At 38.5% G+C, this 8,211-nt stretch overlaps 1 long non-coding RNA gene across 1 annotated transcript; it reads left to right on the forward strand.

The window, feature by feature from the left end:
- The first annotated feature begins 305 nt into the window (after positions 1 to 305).
- On the forward strand, positions 306 to 837 carry LOC124868124. Its single transcript, XR_007038247.1, has 3 exons — positions 306 to 525; positions 620 to 694; positions 771 to 837. It is a non-coding gene; the product is annotated as an uncharacterized LOC124868124 (long non-coding RNA).
- Positions 838 to 8,211: the final 7,374 nt, after the last annotated feature.

Below are 8,211 nucleotides of genomic sequence, written 5' to 3' on the forward strand. Positions count from 1 at the left end.
GCCTTGAATCTTATAGAGAGTCTGTGGAAGGAGCTAAAGATTAGGGTGATGGTAAGGAGTCCGTCTGTCGGAGCCTGGGAGTTTCATGTATTGTTTTTACCTGCTGCTAACACTTACTCACCACTAGATTCCGCCAAGATGGTGTGGAGGGTAACAGGTGTGCTGCATTTCCATCACCTGCTGGAGTATAAGAAGGTGGAGCTGTCAGCACTCCAGTGCCTGAGTGTTAACCTCTGTGGTAACTTCTATTGGCCAAGCCTTGTATTCACAGTCTGAAGTTTAAGCTCAAAGCTTCTTACCTTTTTTGTGCTCCTTCCTTAGGAATCCTAAAGTCCTGGTTTCATGCTCTTGCAACCTTCAGCTCTGGCTTAAGGTCCTCAGTGTTGGATCCCGCTTCAGCCTAAGCATTCAAACCTCAGAAGAATCCAAGTTTGGTTCAATCTCCAGCTGACAGCTCAGTACCAATTCCTCCAGACAAGCAAACTCTGCTCGTCCTCCACCAACTAATCACCAAAGACTCACCAGGTAAATCTCCAAATTATTTATAAGGATATCCATTGTCAATACTCACCAACGCCTCCGCAGAAAGTACTCACCGTCATCCTGGACTATTCACCAGTGCCGCAGCAGCATCTGTTCAGTCCTCCCAGGCTTCGTATCATTCCTCCACACCACCCCCCTCTCATCAAAGACAGTAAGCTCAAGTCTCATTTAATTCCCAGTACTCTGTTCATCTTCGGAGAACTTACCTATCCTCCTTTCCCGTGCAGTGCCGTGCCTCCAGTTCCGGTTCCAGTTCAATTCACATATCCTGCCAAATAAACTTGTTAAACTTTTCTCCTGCCTCCTGAAAGTCCTTCTGCATGTGGGTCAAATCTGTAAAGAACATTATGACACTGTCCAGTTCAATGACTTGGAGTTAATCTCCAAAGATAAATCATTAAAATACCAGTGGAAATATGCAAAAATGCTGGTCAATAAACACAAGATGGATTGGATTGCTGTCATGCCAAAAAAGGGGTTTTCATTCAGAGGTATTAATAATTTTTAAAATGTAATTTTTAATCAATTCTGATGCCAATCATTTCTCTTTGGAAAACATTTTGGGGGTATTGTGCATTTTAGAAATTAATAAAACAGTGCTGTAAGGAAGCAGTTTTCTTCAGATCAATGAACTGTAGCTGGGTGATCAGTTTTCACTAAGAGAAGCTGCCAGTGATGTTGACTCAGAAAACACTGGTTACTGAGTTTTGTGTAGGTTTTAGCTGAAGCTTGGAACACGTTTCAGCTCATACAGTATATTCATATGATGTGCATATGCTTATATGTGTATCGGTTTAAATAGCTGTTAAATATTTGTCTGTCCCTAGACATGTTTGTTGCATCAATTACCCAAATCAGCTCTGTATCCATGTGATAACTGACATGGCAATAAAACCTGATTCTGAAATATTCCTGTTCAGGACACTGACACTGACTTCAACTTTTATATTTTTGACAAAACTGATTTTCACCTGACTGTGATCTTTGTTCTTAAGAATCTAGTTACCTCACATCTAAAGCATAAATGCTCATTAATGTGTTTGATCATGTCTTATAGTGTCACCAAGCATTTCTGTTTAAATGGAGAGACATTTAAAGGAGGATCCTGAGGTGTCTCAGGTGATGACAGTATCCATACCTGAGAAGTTACGGCATGGGGAGATGACACACAGTATTTGGAAAAGTCTTAGTGTGAATGAGTGTGTGTGTTTGCAGATGACAGCAGACTTATCAAATAATGTCTTAATGCTGCATATAAACACAAACAGCAACTGAATCTTTACAAAGACAAAATTTGCTAGAAAGACACACACACACACACACACACACACACACACACACAGACACACAGTAATACAGTAATTTAACAGAGCAGCAGCCAGAGAAGGAAACTCCCTGGCTTAGAGATGTAGTGATCCTTCACATCCTGATCTTCTGATAACAGATTGTGTGTGTGTGTGTGTGTGTGTGTGCGTGTTCCTGTTTGTGAAGCTGAGTGAGGACCATTTTTCGCATTTCACCAGCAAAGTGAGGACATTTTCATGGCTCTCACTTGTTATTTTGCTAGGGGTTAGGTTTAGGACTAAGGTGTGAATTGAGTGTAGGTGAGGTTTAGGATTATGTATGTACTGGTAATGGTTAGACCATAGAAAGGGTTGAAAATGAATTAAAATCAATAGAAGTCAATGAGCGCCAATGCAAGGTCCTCAGAGGTGTGTGCGTGTGTGTGTGTGTGTGTGTGTGTGTGTGTGCGCATGTGTGCGTGAACCCTCCCTCATCTAAGATTTAACCTACAGGAATACAAACACAACAAATGTTAGGTCATGTGTTTCTCAGATATTTTTCAGACAATTTTCTTTGCAAATAGTTTTGTGCATCAAAGGGCTGGGTTTAACCATTTTAATTTGAATTTGCCTTATCTTTCCATGACTTATTTGATAAAGTCCAGTTCTGATATTTCTAGGCTAAATCACAGAACTTCAGTGGTGGTTCTACACCAAATGTAACAGGGGGACCAGGGTGGGGCCAGTGTTTTTTTCATGGGGGCAAAGAACAAAAGAAAGACCAAACAAAATAAATAGGGCAATATTTCATCATTTCATATATTAATTGAGCCAAAGAGCCCATTTGCGAGCCGCAAGTGGAGCTGCAGGTTGCAGACCCCTGATCTAACAGAAAACTGTGATCCTATCTCAAAACAGCTGAAGCTAAAAGTGAAAAACCCTAATTTGTGATTCATTGTTAAATCATCTGTAAAAGTAAAAAAGGAAATTGGGCCAAGAGACCAATCAGTTACGATCTCTGTGCCAACGCATATCATCATAAGAAATTCTTTAGTATTTTGTCTTCAGGGCAGGGGCCATAACAGGGACCAGTTTCAGGGAGGTACTGGCCCCTGTTGGCCCCTGTCTAGAACTGCCTGTCCAGAAGTTATCTAAAATTTGACTTAAAAGGAGTCATTGACTACCTGTCCCAACATGCTTGGGATAAATCAATAATCCAATTCTATTCTAATTTATTGTATTGTATTGTATTCTACAGTTATTATGATTATATTCATAGTTATAAATTGATATCACAGTATTAATTATGTACTCAATAATAATTGACTTGTAGACAAGTCAAAACATGTTTTTCAATATAGTCATATCATGGTAACGTTTATAATCATGTATCAGCTACTGACACATCAGATCACAGTTTCTGTGCAATGATGCAACAATTGTTTTAATCTTTTTAGTTTGCAATGGCTGTCTCTTGCAGTATTTGTCCAACGCCAAATTGAACACAGGTTCTCTAGCTGGTAATTTGTTTAAACCATGCAGTCTGAGCCACCAGAGGCTGCATTATCCCTGTTTCTTAAGTTTCCCATCTAAATTATATCTCATCGCCCTGATCTAGTTGCTCTTACAAGTGCATTCTACAGTGACCTAAGCAAACCCTTGGCAGTAAATAAATTACAACAATTTTGATGATTTACATTTTATGCAACCCAAACTGATTTGAAATACAGAATTTATACATGGAGTTGAGGGCGGTAGTGCAGGGACCCCATAAAAAGAGGCCATTAGTCATTGATGCAGGCATTCAGGATTCAAACCCAGACTTTGGGATCTTTGCTTTAGGCCCTCCCCCTTCTCTTTATGCCATTTCCTGTCTAATTACTGTCAATAAAGGCCACTAGCACCACAAAATCTTTTCGTAAAAAAATTCTGGGATAATAAGGCTGTTTTCCTAAAACTTTGTGCTGATGTAAAATTACTATAATTTATTTAATTTAGCATATTCTTGTTTTAGTAGTTAATTTGTAGAGAAGCCTTATTTTTCCTTTATGTATATGCCTGTTTTTACCAAGCAGTTAAATTAAACTCCTGTCTAACTGACTCATATCTTGCAATAAATGCTTACATACTGAAAACCAAGTGTTTCTTGGGTCTAAACATTAGAAAATTAAGGGTTTTATTTGGAACATCAAGTTTTGTTATGTCTTTGTATGTTGCTTTTAATGTGCTCTTGTTCCGAATAGTGCATGTGCATTAGGATCAAAGGTGTGCATGGTGCACACTTGCAACCATGTTGTTAGAGCGTTTCAGATTTTTTATTTTTCCTTCAAACTGACTCATTTGTTTTTCAGTTGAATTTTAAAGGATAAATTGTGACATTATCCTCTGACAAAGATTTTTAGGTATTTTTAATAGGCTACTGTAAATAACAAAAACTGATATTTTAACAGGGGTGTGTAGATGTTTGAGAGCCACTGCAGGTGGCTCAAAATTCGTTCTTTCTTTGAATAGTTAATAAAAAAGCGTCCTGATCACCTTGTTAATGAAGAAGTCTGAAAAAACACAGACAGTTCAGAGGCACATCAGAGACAACTGATTCACTTTGTGTTAAATGATTTAGCTAGAAATGGTCAATATACATTCAAGAAGGAGTATATATTTGCAAGTATCATACATTCTATGATTTTAGGACATGTAGCCAATGGAAAAGCTACGTATGAAAAGTACTATCTTACAAAGTACTGTTTTACACAGTACTGTCTTACACAGTACTGTCTTACAGCTTTTATGGGGTTTAGGAGGAAAGTAGCAATGACATATATTGATTAACTGATCATCAGTAAGTCACAGTATCTCTATAAAGGTTTGAGTTTGGACAGTTTTCTGGAGCCTAAAGGTGTATGTTAAGGCAATGTGAAGCCGGCAATGATGTCTGAGAAGCAACCGTTGCCACTGGTCAATCTGAATCAGGTTATAAGGCCATTTCCAAACAATTTAAAACCCATCAATGTATAATGAGAAACATCATTTACAGTTAAAAAAACAACAACATTTAAAGCAGTTGCCTGTCTACCCAGCAAATCCACCCCAAGGTAAGACCATGCAGTGCTCAGAATAACTGTGAAGAAAACCAAGAGCTATAGTGCATCTTAGACTGTACACTCCTCAGAAGGCATGTTAAATGTTAAGGTTCATGACACTAAACAAAGATTGTAGAAACAGATCAAGTACAGTCTGTTTGGAAGGGCTGTTAGGAGAAATCCTGCTCTCTCTGAAAAGAAATGAGAATTATGGAACAATGTTCATTGGACCAATGTAGAGACGTTTGGCCATATTGCACAGTACCATGTTTGGCCCAAACCAAACCCAACACATCTGCATAAGCACCTCCTATCAACTGTTAAGCATTGTGATGGAGGGCTGATGATCTGGGCCTTTTTTACAGCCACTCAACCTCGGCACTTCTCTGTAAACTGACATATTTAAGAGTCAAATGTGAGGCCATCTGTCTGACAGCAGACTTGGTTCAAACTGGGTCATCAGCAGAACAAATATTTGAAACACAACAGCAAACCTGCAACAGAATGGCTGAAAATGAAAAGAATCAAAGTATTTCAATGGTCCACTCAGGCTCCAGACTTCAACTTGGTTTAAGTGAATCCTCACAAACCTCAATGAGTTAAAGCAACATTGTAAAGAAGAATGACCCCAACTCACTCTACAATATGACAGACTGGGAAAGTTCTGCAAAACACAACTTTTTCAAGTTGTTGCTGCTAAAACTGGCTCTAAGTGCCATTAAACGATGAACATTTGGTGTTAGAGTGTGAATGGAAAAGCTAAAACAGGTAGACATGTATTCGAAAGGCATTAATTGGTTTCCTCTTTGAAGGTCCTAATTCTCTGGCAGAAAGGCTGAAATCACAGCTGATCTGGTGCATAGAGCCCTGGACATGTCAGCACATGTGTGCCCCCTGAGCATCCACAGAGCTTGTGATTTATCTCTGTGTGACTTTGTGTGTTTTAATCACTCAGATAAAACTCACACATGCAGACACACGCCAAGACTCAATGACAGGTGGGGTGTGCATATACAATGCATGTGAGAGAGACTGTGTGTATTCCCCACATTGGTGCTTGAAGTCAGGTGGGCCAGCACATCCAGGGTCCTCTTTGAAGGTGTGTTCATGTACACAGACAGACACACATACACTGACCAGCTGTTTCTCTCTTCCCCTGCTCTTTGATGTCTCTACTTTTTGCACTAACCCCCAGTAGTAGCTCTGTGTCCTCACTTTTTGCCACAGCTCCCTACGTCCCTCTTCTCTGTTAATATAATTGCTAAAAACATTTTTAATAATTTCTGAAATAATTACTGATTTGCCACTCATATGTTGTTGACAAAAGAACACTGCAAAGATCTATACTTCTTTCTAATAAACTAAAATCTTGAATGAATTACAATGAAAATGCATTTACACACCAATGCAGAATTCTAAAGAAATTACATTAATCTACATTTCTGTTACCAAGCAGTATATATAATAATAACACACTGGTTATGAACATAATAATAATAATGCACACACATAATATATCTCCACAATATATTTCATCTTCTCTGCAAAAGCTATGATAGATGTGGCACTAAAATCCTGGGAAAGATGGAGATGCACAAACCAGACTTTGGTGGTGCAGACAACAGCTGCTTGTGTTATAACCATAAACTTCCATGCTTTATTGTGGGATTTCATGTGCACCTGATTTTATTCAGATACCCCTGAATGAAATGAAGTGCAACCAAGAGTCTCAAAAGGTCAACTAATTAGCAAATACACTGTGTGTGTAGTTTGTTCTCAGTAAGAAAAAAAACAAATGTTCTTCAAAGGTCTCACAGGTTTGTTAGAGAACATCATTGAACAAATAGCATTATGAAGACCAAGGGGCACAGCAGATAGGTCAGTGAGAAAATGGTGGTGATGTTAAAGCAGCATGAGGTTGTAAAACAATATCTCAAGCTTTGAACATCTCATTAAGGACTATCCAATTCATCAACCAAAAAAAGAAAAAAGTATGGGACATCTACAAATCTACCAGGAGGTCACCATTCACTTTAACTGACAGGGAGCCAAGAGGTCCATTGCAACTCTGGAGGAAATGCATAGGTGGGATCTGTTGACAGGGCAACTGTTAGTTGGGTGTTCTACAAATCTGGCTTCTCTGGAGGAGCTGGAAAAAAGAAAGCCATTGTTGCTAGAAAAGCCAGTGAGAAGTCTGGTTTGCCACAAGCCATGTAGGGGAAACAGCAAGAATGTGGAAGAAGGTGTTCTGAAAAGATGGGTCCAAAATTCAACTTTTTGTTAAAAACGTTTTGTGATAGTTTTGCACAACTCTATCACTCTATCTGTGGAGCAAAACTAACACTGACCCTCCTCATTGCAAAACATGGTGGTGGTGGCAGGATCATGCTTTGAGAATGCTTACCGTTGGCGGGGATGAGAAGGTTGGTCAAGGTGAACGGAGCTAAAAACAAGATAAACCTAGAGGAAAACATGATAGAGGCTGCAAAATAAATGCTGTGGACAACAACTGTAAACATACAGCTGGGCTACTATGGAATGGTTCAAATCATTATTCATAGAATGGCCGAGTCCAAGTTCAAACCTAAGTAAATCTTAAAATCTGTGGCAAGACTTGTCAAATGATGTTTGCTCATGCTCCCCATCTAATCTGACTGATTTTGAAGTATTTGGCAAAAAAATGTGGGTAGGAATGTCCGTCTCTAGATACGCAATAGACCCTAAAAGATTTTCTGCTGTAACTGCAGTACAAAGTGGTTCTACAAAACAATTGCACAACACATTTTTTCTGATTTCTACCTGTAAAATAATGTTTAGTAATACATTTTCAAGACAATAGAACATAAACGATGTGGATTGTGACTATATCATTTTGGTGGGAAATATTTTAGATTTTTTTGTGGAATTCGATTTGTACTTTGTATTACGTCATAAAGAGGTTTCCTTCATCCAACTGGTTGACTCACATAGAGCTCTGCAAATTTATTTTACTATTTTGTATGTGTACAAAACTTTATTGCAGGGATTATTGTGAACAGATTTAATTGCATGTCTTTGACTGTCACACCTTTTGCAGAATATCAAATGTTCCAGGCTGCAGGATCAGTAACAGTGAGGAAAATGGCTTCAGCCACCAACAACACTAAATTAACTTTGTACCAGAAAATCTTTACAAGTTAAAGTAAATATTAGCAGTTTGCATGCAGAAAAATCCCCAAATATATCTGCAAGTCAGTTAAGTATGATAATTACTGTTTAGATTCGGCTCAGTATTTCAGCAAGAACGATGAGAACAATGAAGAAAA

This window comes from Girardinichthys multiradiatus, chromosome 5, assembly GCF_021462225.1.
Source record: "Girardinichthys multiradiatus isolate DD_20200921_A chromosome 5, DD_fGirMul_XY1, whole genome shotgun sequence".
In the NCBI taxonomy this organism is placed as follows: Eukaryota; Metazoa; Chordata; class Actinopteri; order Cyprinodontiformes; family Goodeidae; genus Girardinichthys; species Girardinichthys multiradiatus.